This window comes from Balaenoptera acutorostrata, chromosome 1 (genome assembly GCF_949987535.1).
Source record: "Balaenoptera acutorostrata chromosome 1, mBalAcu1.1, whole genome shotgun sequence".
In the NCBI taxonomy this organism is placed as follows: Eukaryota; Metazoa; Chordata; class Mammalia; order Artiodactyla; family Balaenopteridae; genus Balaenoptera; species Balaenoptera acutorostrata.
The window spans coordinates 35,408,414-35,430,401 of NC_080064.1; the positions used below are offsets into that span (position 1 = coordinate 35,408,414).

Consider the following 21,988-nt stretch of genomic DNA (forward strand, 5'->3'; position numbering starts at 1 on the left):
CCACAACTACTGAGACTGCGCTCTAGAGCCCATGAGCCTCAACTACTGAAGCCTGTGTGCCTAGAGCCTGTGCTCTGAAACAAGAGAAGCCACCACAATGAGAAGCCTGTGAACCGCAAAGAAGAGTAGCCCCCACTCGCCACAACCAGAGAAAAGCCCGCGCGCAGCAATGAAGACCCAATGCAGCCAGAAACAATAAATAAAATAAAATAAAATAATAAAATAAATAAATTAAAAAAAACAAACACTAAAGCCAGACTGTTTTACTGGTGAATATTTACTAAACTTTCAAAGGAGCAGATAATTCTTATCTTATACATGTTTTTCCAAAGGGGAGAAATTATCCAACTCATTTTTAAGAGGTTAATATAATACTGATATCAAGACCACTTAAGGGCAGTAGAATGGACAACCTTATTTGTGAACATGGAGCGAAAATTCTAAATAAAATATTAAAATTTAAACCCAGTAGTAAATTTAAAAATAATGTATTACATACAACCAGAGTACAGCTTATTCTAGGAATGTAAGGATTTTTGAAAATTAAAAACTATCGGTGCTTTTGGCTTCCTAACCTAGTCCCACTACTTCTTTGTAGGCAATAAATAGCACAGGCAAGGAGAACAATCCAAGCAGTAAGCCACTACAGTTACTGTGATCCAGGCCAAATTATATGGAGGACCAGGGAATGAATGTCTGGGGTTCATTCATACAGCAAGGCTAATGATTTCAACATACGGATAAAACAGATGTGCAACTGCATGATTTATTAACTTTAACTAGGTTGAAGTTGACAGGAAAAACAGCTGTCTTATGGATCCAGAACCCAGAAGCTCTCCTGGGTGTAAAGGCTCAAGATAATGTTTTTCTTTCAGGACATCATGTCTTTGTCTTCTGCATAAATCCCTTGTAGGTGCCTCCCCAGATCTTCCCCCAAGGTAGAGTTAACATCTCTAACTTCCACTTATTTCATTTGCAGGTGGTATTATTGCCTTAGAAGATCACAATTTTACAACCATCATGTAATGAATAGATTCAGGTAAGGATCATCAATGTATACTAAAACTATTGGGTGAAAGATTGTTGCAGAACAGGAAATTTACGTGGTTTCAAAGTATCATTCCATAGGTTAATTGATTACCTATAAAGAGGAAAAGGTAACTTTAAAGTAGAATTCTGATGGATACCACCTGAAACAAATGATCAAATTTACCATCACCAATAACAAGGCAAACTGACATTATGTGCCTCTTGATGTGATGTGATGGGAAGTACACATCACACATATAGTATTTTTGCCAAAAATGATTAACCTAAATCTAATTGTTGGGGGAAGGTGACCAAATCCAGATTGTGGGACATTCTAAAAGACAACTTCCCTGGACTCTTCCAAAACAGAAGAGTCATGAAAGACCACCTATGTGTGTGTGCATTGCATACATGCATGTGTATGTGTACTGTTCTAGATTAAAGATAAAGATGAAAGGATACTAAAAAGGCTTGACAACCAAATGCACTGTGGGATCCTTAATTGGATCCTATATCAAATAAGAAAAAAGTTATAAAGGAAATTGGCGATAATTGATGAAATTTTACTATGTTATTGTATATTAAATATATTAATGTTAAATTCCTTGGATGTAATAATGGTATTGCAGATATTTAGGAGAATGTTCTTGTTAAAGAGCTACATGCTGAAGTGTTCAGGCATAAAGCGTCGTCATGTCTGGAACTTTCAAATGGTTCAGCAAAAAGAGAAAAAAGTACATATATGGATACCCAGATAAATAAAATGTGGCCAAACGTTAACAACTGGTGAATCTAGGTAATGGATAAGCTACTAATTCATTATACCACAAGTTCACCTTTTCTGGGGATTATTTTTCAAAATAAAAATTTGGGGGAAAAAGCAAAAAGAAAAAACTAAAAAAAAAATGCACCTACTACAGTTGGCAAAAGGCAAGGGCAGCAAGGGAGAAAGGATATGCAGTGCAAAATTACAGAAACTTTAATCTTACTTGGTTAATCACCCACTGTGTTCTTGAAACCCTCACTTTTGTGGTCACAAAAATGGAAACATTCCATACTTTTTGTTTTTCTCCTCTCTCTTTATAAGGTCTGACTCATCTGAATAGCTTCTCCTGAATTTACTTAGTGAATTTATTTCTTGGTAGTTAACCTTGATGCTTTTCCCACCTCCTATATAATAAACTCCCCTTCTCAATTTCCCCCCATTGATCAATGCTGTCCTTTCAACAAGTGAAATTCACCTTAATAGCTTAAAGGAGGAAAACTATATGACTGTTGCCCTCAGTGCAAGGAAAGCACACAGTAAAATTCAGTGCCTCTTAAAAAGTGAGAAAAGAATTTCCTTAATATGAAAAGGAGCATCTGTAGCAAAACCTCCATCAAACCTCATACATTAAAGTACAAGTATGCTTATGAACCTTAGAAGCATTTCCTTTAATAGTGGTAATGAAGTAGGCCAATAAGATGCAGAGTACTTCTATCACCACTAATGTTCAGTGTGATATTGGAGGTCCTGACCAATACAATAAGACCAGAAAATGAAAGAGTAACTCTAAGGATTGGAAAGGAAGAGATTTATTTGCAGATTATATGATCATTTGCATAAAAATAATCATAATAAGAATAGCTAATGTGTATTGAGTACTTAATATATGCAGGAGCTGTTCAGTAAGCATTACATGTATAAATGCCACTTAATCCTACTTTAAAACAACCCTAGGAGATAGGTATAACTATTATCCCCATCTTACAGATAGTGACACTAAGGCACAGAGAAGGTAAGAAATTCGCTCAAGATCAACCAAAGCAGTCTAATTCTAGGCCCTTAAGTTTTCATCACTCTTCTATATTATAACTTTACTGTCATCAACACAACTTGCGACAGACAAAGAGAGGTATGAGAGGTAGTCAAGAGCCAATGAAATAAAATTAGTACGTCTTTAGAGCTAGAGGAGAAGGCGTAACAGTGGTTCTCAATGTTGGCTGCATACTGGAATCACTTGGAGAGCTTTGAAAAATCCTGATGCCCAGCCTGCACCCAGACCAATTACATCTGAATCTTGGAAGAAGGGTAGAAAGGCCTCAGTAGTTTTTAAAGAACAACTGCATTAAAATGTCTTAAGAGAACTCAAGAATCCATTCAAATTGTGGTGTAAGTTTCCTTTCTTGAAAGCTGGGTGAGGTTGCACACTCTGAGCAGATGAATTACAGAGGGTGTAATTTGAACCCAGGAGAAGGATAGGGACTAGAAGTCCCACATTGTGGTGGAGACAGTAAAAAGGTCTCAGTGTATCCACATGTGGCTCAGATAGAGTCATCCTGAAGCCTGCAAAGCTCAGGTGTCAAATCTCTGATGATAGTGACTTATTGTGCTAATAAACTGTCAACCCAATAGCCTCGACTTGTTTAATGTGTCAATCTCAGCCTTCCTAAGAAGGTAACTATATCACAGCCAGGAACTGTTAAGCTGGTTACCTCAGTGTGGCCTCCCTAGATGGTAACTCTATCATGATTGTGAATTGTTGACCCAGTAATCTGAAATCCCTGGAGATGGTAGAACTTCTTTCTCAGTGCATAAGTGGCTTTTCAAGTCTGAAAAGGCTTAGAATTAAATACAGAAATGGGGACTTCCCTGGTGGTCCAATGGCTAAGACTCCGTGCTCCCAATGCAGGGGGCCCAGGTTTAATCCCTGGTCAGGGAACTAGATCCCACATGCTGCAACTAAGTGTTCTCATGTCACAACTAAAGATCCCACATGCCACAAGTAAGACCCAGCACAGCCAAATAAATAAATAAATATAGAAATGTTAAATAAATCAAACCTATCATATAAATACTTTTGTGTTTAAAATAATTGTGTGTGTGTTTGGTACTTAAAATGTAATTTTGAAATAATATGGCATATTGAAGATTCTAAGAGATTAGCCTAGTTTGGTAGATTAGACCTATGAAATGTAAGGAAATTTAATTGTTTGTAAATAATAATATTATTAAAAAAAATTTTTTTTTGGCCATGCCGTGCAGCTTGTGGGATCTTAGCTCCCCGACCAGGGATTGAACCCAGGCCCTTGGTGATGAGAGCGCAGAGTCCTAACCACTGGACCGCCAGGGAATTCCCATGTAAATAATATTAGAATACTAGATCTACTAGATCTATATGTTATTTATTTTAAAATTTATTTATTTATTTATTTACTTGTGGCTGCTTTGGGTCTTTGTTCCTGCGTGCAGGCTTTCTCTAGTTGCAGCGAGTGGGGGTTACTCTTCGTTGCGATGTGCGGGCTTCTCATTGCCGTGGCTTCTCTTGTTGTGGAGCACGCGCTCTAGGCGCACGGACTTCAGTAGTTGCAGCACATGGGCTCGGTAGTTGTGGCTCATGGGCTTAGTTGCTCTGTAGCATGTGGAATCTTCCCGGACCAGGGCTTAAACCTGTGTTTCCTGCATTGGCAGGAGGATTCTTAACCATTGCACCACCAGAGAAATCCTGATCTATATGTTATTTATATATATGTAACAAATTTTTGTTAAGTACTTGGGAAGAATTTGCTCACTAGAGATGAAACTTGATTGAGCATGCATATGATGGGTGTAAAATGAAAAGAGAATACATGAAATTTATATTCAGTTTACAATGTTTAATGAAATTACATTTTATAAATGGGATTGTTTAACAGAGTTTAATTGTTCTGCCTGAGTTACCCGAACAATAATAAAAGATCCCCTTAAGCCTAATCATTATTTTTATATAAATATAATCAATTTATAAATAGAATAATATATTTGTAAGTTGAACTTTTAAGTTTTAAATAAAGCCAAGGTTTTGAGTTTGTAGATGAAAAAATTTAATATTAATTTAGAACTTAAAATGCTGTAGTTTTTTCTGCTCACAAAATCTGCCCTCAGACATGAAAAAAAATCACATCAACATTATTATTATCTGCATTTAACTGATGAAGAAATGGAAGCTCAGAAAGGTTAAGAAAACAGGAATCAACTCCATGCGTGTGTGGCTTTTAAAGCCTGTGCTCTTAACCAGTGTGCATGTGGTTTCCCTGATGGATCAACCTCCTGAAAAGTCAAATGACTTCGGAATAATTAAGTAAACTATTTTGAAGTGACTTAATCAATGTCTGCTCATATGCATTATAGGTTGACTTCACAGCTAAGTGGTCAATTTCAGCTCAAGGAAAGAGACTTTACTGGCTCATGTGACAGAAAATTCTGGCTTCAGGCAGGGTTGCTACAGACTCAAACCCTGCTTCTCTCTGTCCATCTGTCTGTGCTGACTCCATTCAGACACAGGCTTTCTTGTGGTGCAAGATGACTGGTGCTACCCCTCTGGGCTCAAGGACAGCTAGAAAATGTGGCTGCCTCTCTCCCAGTGTTCCCACAAAGGAATCATTGCATCTCACTGACCCGGATTAGCTCATGGGTCTATTCTGGAACTAATTACTGTGACCGAGGAAATGTGATGTTTTAAATGGCCATGCCTGGGGTCTCAGGTTGACCCCTAGAGTTGGAGGTGGAGTCAAATCCACCACAAACACGTGGGCTGAGAGTAGGGAGGGAGCAGTCCTAGAGAAGGGTGATTGGATGACAGGCAGCCAAAACAGATGTCCACTACAGTGGGCAAACTTCTCTCTTACTTAAGTACCTCACTATATCATTCACATGTACTGCTGACATAGTCTCTTCCTTTTGGCCAGGAATCACGATACAACACTCTAACTTAACTGTCTATCCTTTATTCTTCCCATTATTGCATTTTGAGAGCAGGGATATCTGTCTTTCCTTTCATCAGTGACCAAAATAAAAGCTGTTCAGGCATTTTTCTAAATGAATGAAACCCAGGTTACAGGAGCCTGGGTTTGTTACCTCAGAAGAGAAATAAGGAAGATGGGAAAGTGTTTTTATGGTATTGTGGGTGGTAGCTATGTAGTATAAGGAGGGTAAGTCAAATTCACCAGACACTTATTGATAACTTCTTTGTGTTAGGCTGATTCCTGTTGGGGACAGTGTTCCAGTGGCCTTCAAAGAGCAACCAGCTTAGAGGAAGAGACAGATGGAAGGTGTTGGTTACTGTGATTTGGTTTCGGCCCAGATCCATGTTAGAATGGGCCACCATAGAGCCCTTGGTAATGGACTGAGTCCTGGAGAGGGTTGGGGTTATCAAGTGTAATGTTGATTGGGTTTAAGGTTTTTAGTTTCCATTTATTGAGCACCCCCATCAAGTTACTTATACCCAAGTCCTGGGGCTTGGGGAGTAGGCAGGTCAAAAGGCTCCCAGAGTAGGCCCAGGTCCTGGCTCAGGGTTAAAACCACCACTTCAGAGTGTGAAGAACCTAGTCACAAATAGACCCAGCTACCCACAAAACCACAGACATATGGGGCAAACTGGGACAAAGCAGAGACCATGCTTCCAGACACCCAAAGGAATGGAGCATTGTCCCAGAGACAGCATGTCTACAGACATGGGAAGGGTACTGCTTAGTTCCAGAGGGAGGGTGTGCAGGGTGCCTGAGCTTGAGACTGTGAAATAGAGTTGATCACACTTTTTACTTTGGCTGTTCAGAGGAAGGACATCTTTATCAAACTTCACCCATTCTGAAAACCTGACTGTGGTCATTCAGAAGCCAAGGCTTGCATAGGAAGTGTGGGAAAACAGGAGTAGAGCTGGAGAAGGAGCCATCCAGGCTCTATGAGAGAACAGCTCATTCCTTTTCCCTCCTACCTTCCTGGAGGGAGAGGCTAGTGATAGAAGGCAGCCCACCATGATACTCATTTCTCAGTGTATGTGGGTCTGAGGTAAACATGGAGAGCTTCTTGAGGGTGAAGAGGGAATAGCCTGCCCTCCTGGTCAAATGGTAACCCTGCTGCTTTTACATATGGGCCCAGGACGGCTGCCCATCACTCATCACTCAAGGCCTGCCAGGCAGTTCCCTTGACCCAGATGCCCCAGGTAGGGGATGGAAGAGAACCTGAATAGGGAGCTGGCACCCTGTCAGCACAACAGGGGCAGAGTTAGAAAACACAACCCCAAGCGAAGCCAGAGGAATACTAATCTGGACCCTCCAGAAAAGTTGTCTTCAAACTGGGTGTGCATACCCCTGGGGGTTCACAAAAACTTTCCAAGAGGTATGTGAGCATATTTAGCTTAAAGGGAATCAATGTAAAGATCCTCAGCTTCCAGGTGTACTCTTTACAAAAATTAATCTGACTAAGAAGAGTGATGACAGCAAGATGGTAAAATAAGAAGCCCAGACTCCCTTCCCCAACAGAGACATTGACTTAACAATAATATACAGTCCAAAAAGCCTTTATGAGAATTTCAGAAACCAGTTAAGAAACTCACAGTACCCAGGCAAACTAAAAGCCAAGAACAGCTACATTGAAACAGATAAGAGGAACCATTTCATTTCACTCACAATAGCCCTTCTCCCAAGCTGGCACGGCTTGGAGCACTCAGGAGTAGAATAGAAATCATAGAGTGAGTGCTCTCAGACCACAGTGGAATTAAACTAGAAATCAACAACAGAAAAATGGCTAGACAATCCCAAAATACATGGAATTTAAAGTATTAAATAAACTTTAAATAACACAAAACTTCTAAACAACACACTGGCCAAAGAAGAAATATCAAGAGAAATTTTAAAATGTTTTGAACTAGATGAAAAACACAACTTATCAAAATTTGTGGGATGTAGCAAAAGAAGTGCTTTGATGACACTCAATAGCATATATTAGAAAAGAGGAAAGCTATAAACTCAATAATCTAAGCTCTACCTTTGGAAGTTTAGAAAAAGAAGAGAAAACTAAATCAAAAGTAAGCAGAAGAAAAGAAATAATAAAAATTAGAGCAGAAATCAATGAAATTGAAAACAGGATATCAATAGAGAAAATGATCAAAACCAAAAGCTGGTTCTTTGAAAAGATGAATAAAATTGATAAGCCTGTAGCTAGGCTAACTGAGAAAAAAGAGGACACAAATTACTAATATCAGAAGTGAAAAAGGGGGCATCTGATCCCATGGACATTAAAAGGATAATAAAGGAATATGAGCAACTCTATGCCCACAAATTTAATAATCTAGATGAAATGGGCCAATTCCCTGAAAGGTAAAAACTATCAAAACTCACATAAGAAGAAACAGGCAATCTGAGTAGGCTTATATTTATTAAAGAAATTGATCAATATTTAATAACTTCCCCAAACAGAAAGCACCAGGCCCAGATGGCTTCATTGGTGAATTCTACCGAATATTTAAGGAAGAAATTATATCTATTTTCTACAATTCCTCCAGAAGACAGAATCAAGAAGGACTACTTCCTAACTCATTCTATGATATCAGCATTATGCTAATACCAAAACTAGACAAAGACCTTACAAATACAGAAAACTACAGAAAAATATCTCTCATGAACATAGATGCAAAAATTCTCAACAAAATATTAGTAAATGGAATCCAACAATGTATTCAATATAAAAAGAATTACAGAGGGAGGATTCTGGGAAGATGGCAGAGTAGGAAGCACCTGGAATCTGTTTCCCCACCAAGACAACAATTGAACTGGCAGAATCTGTCTGATGTAACTGTTTTGGAGATCTGGCTGGAGTCTACTGAAGGCCTGCAACTTCCAGGGGAAGGCTTGGATGATAAATAGCAGTTAATTTTGGTCAATTTCAGCTCTTAGCACAGTAGCAGGTACTCATCCTCCACTCCAGCCTCATTGCAGGCAACACACACATTTCTTGGAGTAACCTACACAGAGCAGTGGGAGCCATGGTGAATAAAAAGGACACTGTCCTCCAAATATTGGGGATCTGTGCTCTGATTGCTGCTGCTTCTTTCTTTTTTTAAAATAATTTTTATTGGAGTATAGTTGATTTATAATGTTGTATTAGTTTCAGGTGAACAGCAAAGTGAATCAGTTATACATATACATATATCCACTCTTTTTTAGATTCTTTTCCCATATAGGTCATTACAGAGCATTGAGTAGAGTTCCCTGTGCTATACAGTAGGTCCTTATTAGTTATCTATTTTATATATAATAATGTGTATAGGGGCTTCCCTGCTGGCGCAGTGGTTAAGAATCCGCCTGCCAATGCAGGGGACACAGGTTCGAGCCCTGGTCCAGGAAGATCTCACATGCCGCAGAGCAACTACTGATCCTGTGCTCTAGAGCCCGTGAGCCACAACTACTGAGCCCGCGTGCCATGACTAGTGAAGCCCACACACCTAGAGCCCGTGCTCTGCAATAAGAGAACCACTGCAATGAGAAGGCTGCGCACCAGGACAAAGAGTAGCCTCCGCTTGCTGCAACTAGAGAAAGCCTGTGCACAGCAACGAAGACCCAACGCAGCCAAAAATAAATAATAATAAATAAAATAAATATTTAAAAAATCTTAAAAAAAATACTGTGTATATGTCAATCCCAATCTCCCAGTTTATCCCTTCTCCCCTTTTCCCCCTGGTAACCATACATTTATTTTCTATGTCTGTGACTCTATTTCTGTTTTGTAAATAAGTTTATTTGTACCATTTTTTTTAGATTCCACATATAAGCAATATCATACGATATTTGTCTTTCTCTGTCTGACTTACTTCACTCAGTATGACAGCCTCTAGGTCCATCCATGTTGCTGTAAATGGCATTTGATTGCTGCTTCTGATCACAGAGGTGCAAACAGAGAAGGGCAGCTATTGTTGTTGTATCTTCCCCCACTGTCACAAGCCACTCCCCCTCTGGTTCAAGTGACTTCCAGGTGACTTAAAGGACCAGCACCCTTTTCCTGCCCTTCATTTTTCTTTTTCTCCTTTTGGAGCCCAGACATTAAAGACTAGGAGATTCAAAAACAACTGTATATATGGGGAAAATTACAATGTGACTGTACATACCCAGGGAAAGATGCAGGTCCAGAAAAGACCTGAGGAGACCTTAAGTTTACATCTCAGGCTGATCACTGGCACAGAGACAGCCTACAACAATAAAACAAAAAAAACCAAACAAATCCATCAAGTCCTGGGGATGGGAGAGAATATGATTTCCAAAGTTACCACATTATTAGATTCAAATGTCCAGTTTTCAACAACAATAAAAAATCACAAGGCATACAAAGAAACAAGAAATCATGGCCCATTCAAAAAATAAAAATAAAAATAAAAAAAATTTAAAAACCAACAAAAACTGTCCCTGAAAAAAGCCTGATGGCGAATCTACTAGAAAAGACTTAAAACACTTGTCTTAAAGATGCTTAAAGAACTAAAGGGAGATGTAGAGAAAGTCAAGAAAGTAATCTATGAATAAAATGGAAATATCAATAAAGAGATAGAAAACCTAAAAAGAAGCCAAAAAGAAATTCTGGAGCCAGAAGGTATAATAACTGAAATGAAAAATTCACTAGAGAGATTCAAAGGCATATTTGAGCAGGCAGAAGAAAGAATCAGTGAACTTGAAGATAGGACAATAGAAATTGTTGAGTCTGAGGAACAGAAAGAAAAAAGATTAAAGAAAAGTGAACAGAGCTTAAGGGAACTGTGGGACAACATCAAGCAGACTGATTATATGCATTGCAGGAGACCCAGCATGACAAGAGAGAGAAAGGGACAGAGAGAATATTTGAAGAAACAATGTTTGAAAACTTCCCAAATTTGGTGAAAAATATGAATATAAACATCTAACAAGCTCAATGAACTCCAGGTAAGATGAACTCAGAGACTCACACTGAGATATAAAAGCAGCGGGACAGAAGCAAATCATCACACAAAAGTGAGCCTCAATAAGATTTTTGGCAGATTTCTCATGAGAAACTTTGGAGGCTAGAAGGCAGTGGGCCAACATATTCGAAGTGTTCAAGGGAAAAAACTGTGAACCAGCATCCTATATCTGGCAAAACTGGCCTTCAAAAGTGAGGGAGAAATTAAGACATTCCCCAATAAACAAAAGCTGAAGAAATCAATCTCTATACTTGATCTGCAAGAGATGCTCAAGGGAGTCCTGCAATGTGAAATGCAAGGACATTTAAACAGTAACTTGGAGCCATATAGAGAAATAGAAATCTCAACAGAAGTAAATACATGGGCAATTACAAAAGCTAGTATTATTGTAACAATGGTTTGTAACTGCATATTTTGCTTTCAACATGATTTAAGAGACTAATACATTTAAAGAAAAAAATCCAATTAGTCTAAAAGCTAGTATTCTTGTAACTTTGGTTTGAAACTCCAAATTTCATTTTTGACATAATTTAAGAGACTAATGAATTTAAAAGAATTATTAGTTTATGTTTTGGGGCACACAGTATATAAAGATGTAATTCTGTGGCATCAACCATCAAAAGGGGTGGGGATGGAGATGTAAAGGAGCAGAGTTTTTGTATCTTATTGAAGTTAAGCTGTTATAAATTAAAATTAGAATGTTATAAGTTAAGGATGTTAAATGTAGTTTCCATGATAATCACAAAGAAAAGAACTATAGAATATAAACAAAAGAAAATGAGAAAGGAATGCAAATGTTTTGCTACAAATAAATCAACTAAACACAAAAGAAGACAGTAACACAGGAAATGAGGGACAAAAAGCTATGGGGCATATAGAAAACAAGTAGCAAAATGACAGAAGTAAGTCCTTCCTTATCAGGAATTGCTTTAAATGTAAATGGATTAAGTTCTCTAATCAAAAGACAGAGACTGGCAGAATGGATAGAAAACACATAATCCAACTATATGCTGTCTACAAAAGACTCACTTTATTTATTTTTTATTTTTTTAAACTTTTTATTTTATATTGGAGTATACATATACATGTATCCATTCTTCCCCAAACTCCCCTCCCATCCAGGCTGCCACATAACATTGAGCAGAGTTCCCTGTGCTATACAGTAAGGTCCTTGTTGGTTATCCATTTTAAATATAGCAGTGTGTACATGTTGATCCCAAACTCCCTAACTATCCCTCCCCCCCCTTTCCCCTTTGGTAACCATAAATTTGTTTTCTATGTCTGTGAGTCTGTTTCCATTTTGTAAGTAAGTTCATTTGTATCATTTCTTTTTAGATTCTGCATATAAGGGATGTCATACAATATTTCTCTTTCTCTGTTTGACTTACTTCACTCAGTATGACAATCTCTAGGTCCATCCATGTTGTTGCAAATGGCATTATTTCATTCTTTTTAATGGCTGAGTAATATTCCGTTGTACATATGTACCACACCTTCTTTATCCATTCCTCTGAAAAGACTCACTTTAGATCCAAGGACACAAATACAGTAGATTGAAAGTGAAAGGATGGAAAAAGATATTCCATGGAAATAGTAAGCAAAAGAGAGCAAAAAGACAAAATAGACTTTAAATCAAAAAAGGTTACAGATTACTAGGGGTATTAGCAGAGGTAAGGGTGTAAGAAAAAGCAGGCCAGAGAGTACAGAGTTTTAAATGGCAGGCTAGGTATTCTTTCTGCAGTGTGCAGTCATCAAGGCCATCCAGCAGGGAGGAGCCATAATCCCAGACCTGAGTGTGAAGGATGAAATGAGAAGAGTGTGGAGGAAGTCAACTTGGTTGAGGAGTTATTTCAGTTTACTCAGAGAACAATACACCTTTTTCCATAAATGTCCTGATATAAAATACCCCTAATAGGGCCTGCCTCTGAAAATATGTCTCAAAGAGTTAGACATGATTTTTTTCTTTTTTTTAATTAATTAATTTATTTTTAGCTGTGTTGGGTCTTCGTTTCTGTGTGAGGGCTTTCTCTAGTTGCAGTGAGCGGGGGCCACTCTTCATTGCGGTGCGCGGGCCTCTCACTATCGCGGCCTCTCTTGTTGCAGAGCACAGGCTCCAGACGCGCAAGCTCAGTAGTTGTGGCTCATGGGCCCAGTTGCTCCGCGGCATGTGGGATCTTCCCAGACCAGGGCTCGAACCTGTGTCCCCTGCATTGGCAGGCAGATTCTCAACCACTGCGCCACCAGGGAAGCCCTAGACATGATTTTTTTTTTTTTAAACAATTTTTTTTTTTTTTTTACTAGCAGCCTTTTATTTATTTATTTTTAAAATTTATTTTATTTGTTTATTTATTTATTTATTTATTTTTGGCTGTGCTGGGTCTTCGGTTCGTGCGAGGGCTTTCTCTAGTTGCGGCAAGTGGGGGCCACTCTTCATCGCGGTGCGGGGACTGCTCTTCATCGCGGTGCGCGGGCCTTTCACTATCGCGGCCCCTCCCATTGCGGGGCACAGGCTCCAGACGCGCAGGCTCAGTAATTGTGGCTCACGGGCCCAGCTGCTCCGTGGCATGTGGGATCTTCCCAGACCAGGGCCCGAACCCGTGTCCCCTGCATTAGCAGGCAGATTCTCAACCACTGCGCCACCAGGGAAGCCCTAGACATGATTTTTGAAAGTATAAAATGAAAGGCTAAAGCTTGCCCAAGCTCCAGCACCTATTGCCCCAAAATAAAAGAACAAACAAATGTACAGATTTTGACCAAGTTGCTTTTGTTCTAATTGGTTTTTAAGAGAGCCAACATAGGTTGGCTGTATAATAATACAATAATAATAAAACTAATACAACATTGTAAATCAATTATACTTCAATTAAAAAAAGAATTAAAAACAAATAAACAAACAAAATGATTATAGTAACCATTGAATGAGCACTTGCTATGAGCCAGGTACTATAAGTCTTTCCTCATTCAATACTCACAAACCTGTGATGTAGATTCACTTATTATCATCATTTCATAGATAAAGAAACTGAGGGCTTCCCTGGTGGCGCAGTGGTTGAGAATCTGCCTGCTAATGCAGGGGACACGGGTTCGAGCCCTGGCCTGGGAAGATCCCACATGCCGCAGAGCGGCTGGGCCCGTGAGCCACAACTGCTGAGCCTGCGCGTCTGGAGCCTGTGCTCCGCAACGAGAGAGGCCCGCGCATCGCGATGAAGAGTGGCCCCCGCTTGCCACAACTGGAGAAAGCCCTCGCACAGAAACGAAGACCCAACACAGCCAAAATCAATCAATCAATCAATCAATCAAACATACGCATCTGATTCAAGATCCTCATTAAAAAAAAAAAAAAAAAATGGTCCACATCAAAAAAAAAATCTTTAAAAAAAAAAAGAAACTGAGTCTAAGAGAGGTCAGAGTCAATATGCAGCATTACGTAGATTAAAATGCTGTGCTTTCTATTTCAAAATCATGTCTACCCATTGCACTTCATGTGCTTAAGCAGTTGTGCTTGGCAGACAGCATATAGCATTGCCCCTGGGGATGATGATGTGACAAGAAAAGAACTGCTTGACTTCTTTGTGTCTTGATTTGCTCAGCAATAAATGGAAATAATTGCCTGTTTATCAGGCAAGAGTAACGGGAGATAAGACTGTTTTTCTCTCTTGGTTTGATTGCAAAAGAGGCCATGTCCACCCATAGGTGTGAATGGAAATAAGAGGCCACTTACAGAGTGTGGTTTGTGTTGGTGGCCCAAGTGCAGTTGCCTCATCTATACAATGGGTATAATAATAATAGTGTCCACCTCCTAGGGTGTTTGTAAGGATCCAATGTATTCATACATGTCACAGATTTAGGACAGTGCTTGACAAATAGCACTTGCTATCTAAATACTAGCCATTACTGGTATTAAAGATAGAAACTTGGCTACCAGGGATCACTGTGGCCATAAATATATGTAACCTCCAAGCAGAGATAGGGGAGAAGCCTCACTCACCCTGGCTTTTTCCTAGTAGGCATTTAGTTAGGAAGATTAGCTAGCTATAATCGTGGCCAATAGTAAACAGAGCTCAAAGAATATGACAGGGATGGAGAAATAACGTTATCAGAAAATAAAAATAGCTCCTAATTTTTACCATTTCTATAATCAAGCACCACATTAAGAGTATACCAACTTGGTCTTGCCTAATCCTCACAGTTCTGTGGGGTAGGTGTTATTAACTGTGTCCTCTGTCAGCCTCCACTCCCACCTCTGTAAAAAGACAATAGAAGGTGATGGGAGAGGTGGGGTGGAGGGTGGTCCTGCTGGGCTCCCGGCCGTGCAGCTTCTCTTGGCTCTCTCCGAGGCAGGAAGCGCCTCTTCCACAGGACATCCGTGTAAGCCTGAATAAGAAAAAGAATTTCTCCCTCCTAAGCCATGGCACATTAGTTGTACAGAAATACCACTTCGGGAAACAGTCTTCAGGAGAGCCTCGATGAGCTCATACAGTCTCAACAGATTACCCCCCAACTTGCCCTTCAAGTTTTACTTCGGTTTGATAAGGCTATATATTCAGTGTTGGTACAGAAGGTCAGGAACAGGGTCAATTCCAGGCCTATGTATGTTTGGCTACCTTCCCTAAAGAGTTACTGAGATTTCAAAAGTCTGAAACATTATCTGCAGGATTGAAGGGCTCTCTAAATACGTACAGATTCTGCGATAATGTGTGGACTTTTGTATTGAACGATGTTGAATTCAGAGAGGTGACAGAACTTGATAAAGTGAAAATTGTAGCCTGTGAGTGGGACCTCTCTGGTGGGCAAGTGGCTAAGACTCTGTGCTCCCAATGCAGGGGGTCTGGGTTCGATCCCTGGTCAGGGAACTAGATCCCACATGCCGCAACTAAGAGTTGCGCATGCTGCAACTAAAGTTTCCGCACGCCGCAACCAAAATAGATCCTGCAGGCTGCAACTAAGGATCCTGCATGCCGCAACGAAGATACTGCACGCGGCAATGAAGATCCCATGTGCTGCAACTAAGACCCGGCGCAGCCAAATAAATAAATAAATAATTTTAAAAAGTGTAGGCTGTGATGGTAAAAATACTGGCTCCAATACTACAGAATGAATAGAAAAAAATTGGCTTTTTAATGCCATCCTGTTATTGTTCATCTCTTTTCGAAGAGAAGCATAGGAGACTTTTTAAAAAATTTATTCTAGCATTGCAGAAATGACTACACTGTGCTGTACTATCAGAGAATTCCAGTAGAAAGAAGCTTATAACTCTGTACCCTCTTACATTACATTTATTATACATCATGAAGAAACAGAGCTTTCTTTTTAATGACAAATCAAACACTGTTGCCTTCCTAAAACTATTCTTTAATAAATTCATTTTAAAACAAACAAACAAAAAGTGATGGGGATTCTTGCCTGGGCAATATGACCCCAGAGCCCACACTTCTAACCTCTACCCTCAGCTTCTTTGAGGGTTTACCACTGGGAACCAGACATCAAGGTGGGGGGTCAACAGGCTGGGGTGGAGGTGGGGGAACTAAGACACGCCATAATTACACCACAGTCTGCAGTAGGGTTTAAGGAAATAAATTATAGGCCCCAAGTACTTTGAGATTCCTTGTTTAAAATTAGATTTTAAACCCTAGGCCACGAGTATCAATGGTACTTTCTGAGAAACTCTGAGTGAAGCCTGTTGACACAAGTGCTTTTGAAAGTTCAAAACACCAATAGATCTTGTACCCTCTGCTTAGAAAGAAAGGAGGGAGGAGACAGAATATCTACTTCCCAGTTCTTATAAAGGTTAGGTTAAATTTATACTTATTCTTGTTTTTTGGGGTTTTTTTTTTTTTTTGCTTTTTAATTGCTTTATTAACTTCACATTTTCCATGCAAATGGGTGAAACTCTACTGTTGACAGAAACTTAGATTGGGTGCCAAGGCAATCTCCAATTAGAAGCTGGTAACACAGAACCCACCTGACATGGAAATTACGTAAGGTTCACAGCAAATGGATCAGAAAAGGCGTATCAGGAAAATGCAAGAAAAAAGAGAACAACAGTGGGAATCACAGTATTAATCTCATGGAAAATGGCAGGAGTCAATGCATAAGGCAAAATTCATCATGATGGTCATGGTGATTAGAGAGCTCCCCCATAAGGATATGTAGACAATTCCTCAACTGCAGTTCCCTAAGTTTTCTCCTGATTTCGCTCATCTCTTCATGAACATTTCCATATAATCTCCATCTCCACCCATCCCATCTTTGACCTGCCTATTGGGTACGGCCCATCAGAAATTAGGGGCAAGTTGGCGAGCCTGTCCCCGTCTATTACTTCCTGCTGGCTGGTGGCCTTCGCCCCCTCCCAAAGGGCGGTTTTCCTTTCCTTTTTGCACAAGCTGCTCCATTTCTTCATTTTCGTGGGCCTATCCTTGCTGTCTCCTGCTCCTCCCGATTCCCACCACAAGTGTGCCGCCGTGAAACTTAGTACTTATTCTTTATACTTATTTCTATCTTGCAGAGCAGTAGAAATTTCCAAGACTCGTTACTGGGAAAGGCAATGAAATTTCTGTAAGAGTCAGAGGTTTGTTTTCATAATTATCTTCCATGGGTTGTTTTCACCTTACAACTATATTTTCATTATAGAAAACTATATGTGTTGCAATATAGGTCCCCTCCAAGTTGTAAAGTATGTCATAGGAGGGTGGATTTGCTCACTAACTCTATGATAACTAACCTGCTGAGCATAACTGCATATTATAATGAATACAAACAAAATATCAAAACTGGAAAGTTTCTTCTTACATTAAAAAAAAACCCAAAACAAAACCCAAAGTCCTCATGTGATATATGAGGCCCTACATGATCTAGCATCCTGCCACCTCTCTGCCCTCATCTCCCTGTCGCCCTGGTCCAGCCATCCTGGCCTCCTTGCTTGTCCTTCAACACACCAGACATGGTCCTGCCTTTGTACCTTTGGACTTGCTGTTCTCTTGGCTTAGAAAAGCCTTTCCCCCAGATTATGTGTATGATTTGCTCCCTTACTTCATTCACATTTGTTCAAATATCACTCCCTCAGGGAGACCTTCAAATTATCTCATCTAAAATCAAGCCACCCACCCCACCCTCACATCCATCATCTTCTATTCTTTGGTTTGCCTTTTCTTCCCCATAACACAAATCACCATCTCATACTTTATTATGCATTTGTTGATTGTTGATTGCTGGGTTTTCCCCACCAGAATGTAAGCTCCATGAAGGCAAATCTCTGTTTTGTTTGCTGCTGTATCCCCAGCCCTAGAACAATGCCTGGCGCCCAGCAGGTGCTCAGTAAATGAATGAAGTGAAACTAATGAAAAGATATGGGTTCCATGACAGGAAAGAGCTTGCACTGGGAACCCTGCACCAGGCGGTTTAGGAGATGCCGACCATCAGAGCCAGAGATGACCCTGAGAAGGGAAGAGATCCCTGGGAATTCACAGAAACATGGGGGGTGAGTACCAGACTTTATGAAGGGGGTGGAAGGGGGAATATGGAGTAACTCTAACTGACACCTGCATCACACACACATTATCTTATTTCATCTTAATATCACAACAGATGAGGAAATTGAAGATCAGAAAGGTGAAGTGACTTACCCATGGTTATTCAGCTAAGTAGCAGAGCCTCGATCTGAAGTCAACTCTGTCTGACTCTAGAAACCATGTTCTTTTCAAGACACCACACAGCTGAGGAGAAAGTTTGGCAAAGAGTGTGTGTTCAGTTAAGTAACAGTTGAAGGAATGAACAAATGCTTCATAGAGAAAGTGACTGTTAATTTGGTCTTTTTTGAGATCAAACAGCCTTATGGAGAGACCAAAGGCAGACCTGGGGAAAGAAGGAGATTGAACAAAAAGTTTTAAGATTAGATAGTTAGGTGAGGAGCTGTCCAGGGACCGCTGAGTACATCAGCTTAGCTGGATCTTAGGGTGTTAAAGGAGCATTTTGGGAGATAAGGTCTCCAAGGACCCAAATGTGAAAGATCTTGACTGCTTGGTTATGGAATTTGGACTTTACCATGAGACAGTGGGGAGCATTAAGCTGTAGAGTAATGTGCTCAGACACTGCTTTAGGAAGTCATTCTGGGGTGCTGGGGATGGGATTACCAAATGGATTTATTGTAATAGTCCCAGTGAAGGGTTATCACCAAAGCAGTCAATTCTCTCTGAACCCATGAAAGGTTGAGTTAAAACCAGCCCTGACCTAAACATTCACACAACAGCCACTAGTTGGCAGCAATGTCCCAAGAAACAGGTGGGCCAGCCCCCAAGTAGGAGCTTCCTCAGCCAACTCCTTGGGCTGTGATGGGGTATGGTCACCTGGTGGAACACAAGAGTAGCTGGGAGAACAGCCTGTGCGGAGGGAACCCCAAAGACCCACAGGGGAAGGAGTATGTGGAGGTCAGAGGACAGGGTGATCAATGCCCGGAGGATGGTTGCGGTGGGGTGGGGGGCAGGGCTGAGAGGGGAGGCTGCATCTGAGAGCTAGAGACTGATTGCAAATGGCCTTGAATTTCCAGGCTAAGAAAGCTGGACATTATCCTGAGGGAAATGGGGACCCAAGAAACCCATGTTTAAGTAGAAGAGAAACATGACTAGACTTGCCTTTTAGAAAGATCACCAAGATTGCAGTGTGGAGAATGAGGGGAAAGAGACAGGAAGCAGAGAGAACAGTGAGGAGGTGCTGCAGTGATCCCCAGAGAGATGATGAGTGGTCTGAACTAGGGTCAGCGATTGCAGTGGACAGAAGGGGTCAGAGTTGTAGGAGACTTAAGAAATAAAAATCATAGAATGAGAAAGAGGGCATTAAAATGTAGTTTTCACAGAAGAGAATGAATATTCTCTCCCCATTATTAAGAACACTTGCTGAATTGTTGGATTTTCTCCCTAAAACTGCAGTGGAAGAGCTCAGATCGTGGAACTTCTTTACGTCTAAATTCACTCAACAATCCTATCAGTCTGTGGTGGGAACTGGCGACAAAGGAATGACTTAGCAGTTGCCTCCCCACTCTGGTGGAATAACAGTCAACTGCACAGTGCGGAGAGGGCTTTGATGGAGGAAATACAGGACAGTGTGGGGTCCAGCGGGGGAACCTGATGCAGGTTTCCAGGGAGAGGAGACTTTTGAGCCCAAGATATGCAAAGGATCTCACAGAACTGTCAGTGAGCTAAGCACTGGAAAAGAAGGGAGTCTGGGAGCAGCCCCGTTACCTATTTACCCCTTTTCGTCACAAACCGTAGACGTCACCTTATGCGCGATAAGGTGTCCCAGGTGAGCTACATTCCCCAGGATGAAAGCGCTAACCCAGCCACGGTCGCCAGCTCCTGGAGCAAACAAACGCACTTCCCAGAAGACAGACATGCTTAGTGTGCCTCAGAGGCTCCTGGACCGCCGCCCAGGGCAGACAGGCTGTGATTGGTGGGAGCCTGGGGCCCGCCCCTCACCAGCCCAACACTGCGGTTCTGATTGGTGGAGACACCGCGTGGCCCCGCCCCTCCCGCCAGTCGGCAAAGGAGGCTAACCAGGTGGGTGCGCGACTGCTGAGGGGGCCCTGGAGCACCGCTGTTACGGTCTGGGGTAGATGGAAGGTCGCCCCGGCCCCAAATTTTCTATACCCGCGATGGACTGCAGTCCCTAGAAAAAAGGCGTCAAGGGACCGGAAGCTGTGCTTCCCGAAGCATTGTGGGCCCAGGCTGGGGTGGGCCGGGTCTTCCGGCGCCTGCGTGCACCTAGCAGTTTGGGAAATGGTGGCCCCCGGCACGTTGGTGCAAGCCCTGTGAGGGGCGGGAACCCGGGAGTGGGTTCTCGGGCATTTTCAGACCAGGGTGTGGAGCCCAGGGCTGGGGCGGGGCCGGGATGCTTCCGGTCTCCGCCCCGCTGTGGGGCCTCGGGCGCCATCTGCTTTGCATCCTTAAGCTCTGGCCTCTAGCGTGCCCCTTCCGCCCCAACCCCACCCCTAGTCCGTTTCCTTCCATCCGGTGGGAACAAAAGCCAGAGTGCCACCATAGGATTTTAAGAGCCCTGAGTGCACACCTGACATCCTGGGCCCCTGACTCCTCTTTGCATTACCCCTCCCGGGGCCCCTGCGAAGCTTAAAGAGCTAACTTCTTTAAACAGAGGTCTGCTGGGGCCATGTGATAAGGCCTCCTCCATCGCACCTGGTCCCAGCCCTTCATCGTAACCACCCTGCCCCCAGGCTCAGGCGAGGCACACCCTTCTCCGAGCCTCACTCCTGATTTGAGATGGGGATGGCTAACTCCTCAAATTCTCTGTACCTAATGATAATACACACAGGCGCTGCCAGTTACGATGTACCCGTTTTCCCTTCTCATTCTCTCCGTACAACCCCGCTTCATGGCAAGCAAATTTTATAGTTTAACCTGTGTGCAGTTACGAAGGCTTCGACAGGCATATCCACCCCCACCCCCCCGATTTTGTCAGCTGAGCCTCTAGGGACAAATATCCTTGGTGCTTTTATTTCAACTGTTTTCTGAGTGCCTGCTCTGTGCCAAGCACTGTATTTAGTACTGAAGACCCAGATGAACCAAATTGACTTCTTTCCATGAAATTGAGACTAGTGGGGGAAATAGGAACTTGTGATAAAGGTGGTCATAAAAGACGTGATAAATATACAGTGCCACAGGAAAGGAACAAATGAAGTGCTCTTGAAATTCAGGGATTGGGCGAAGGCGGTTAGAAGTCTTTAGAGAGTGTGCAGTAGCCTGTAAGCTGGATCAGAGGGGGCATTCTGAATTAAATAGATGGGAGAAGGCAGCTTGACAGCTCACTCTGCCCATGCAGTGAACATGGTTCATTTTGCTTTGGATGGGCTGGGGGTTTGGGGGGAGGAGTCGGGTATAGGGTGGGGGGTGTGCAGTATAATTTTTTTTTTTTTTTTGGCCATGCGGCTTGCGGGATCTTAGTTCCCTGACCAGGGACTGAACCTGGGCCACCACAGTGAAAGCGCCGAGTCCTAACCACTGGACCGCCAGGGAATTCCTGCAGTATAATTGTTAAAAGCAGGGGTTTTCGCATATTTGCTGTGAGGCTTCAGGCACATTAACCTCTTTGAGCCTGTCAGATGTACAGAGATAGTACCTACCTCACATTCAAGATAATGCATATCAAGGCATGAGCATCAAGGTCAGCACATAGCTATCATTTTTTTGAATACCAGCTATCATACGTGAAGGAAAATGGGAATGCCTCGAATACCA

The 21,988-nt window shown here is 41.6% G+C and overlaps 1 protein-coding gene and 1 pseudogene across 7 annotated transcripts in view; one reads left to right on the forward strand and one right to left on the reverse strand.

Moving 5' to 3' along the window:
• The window catches only part of ZNF691 (zinc finger protein 691), an 80,962-nt gene that overhangs the window by 32,332 nt on the left and 26,642 nt on the right, over positions 1-21,988 (forward strand). For 6 of the 7 annotated variants that reach the window (XR_009009352.1, XR_009009354.1, XR_009009355.1 and 3 more), the window contains exons 4-6: positions 980-1,039; positions 17,254-17,316; positions 18,111-18,225. The gene's annotated coding sequence lies outside the window, so the exon portion shown is untranslated. Of the gene's footprint in view, positions 1-979; positions 1,040-17,253; positions 17,317-18,110; positions 18,226-19,669; positions 21,086-21,988 lie in introns of those variants that run through there. The other variant, XR_009009353.1, reaches the window with a different exon arrangement.
• Positions 14,145-18,115, reverse strand: LOC130708957 (protein BEX3-like; annotated as a pseudogene).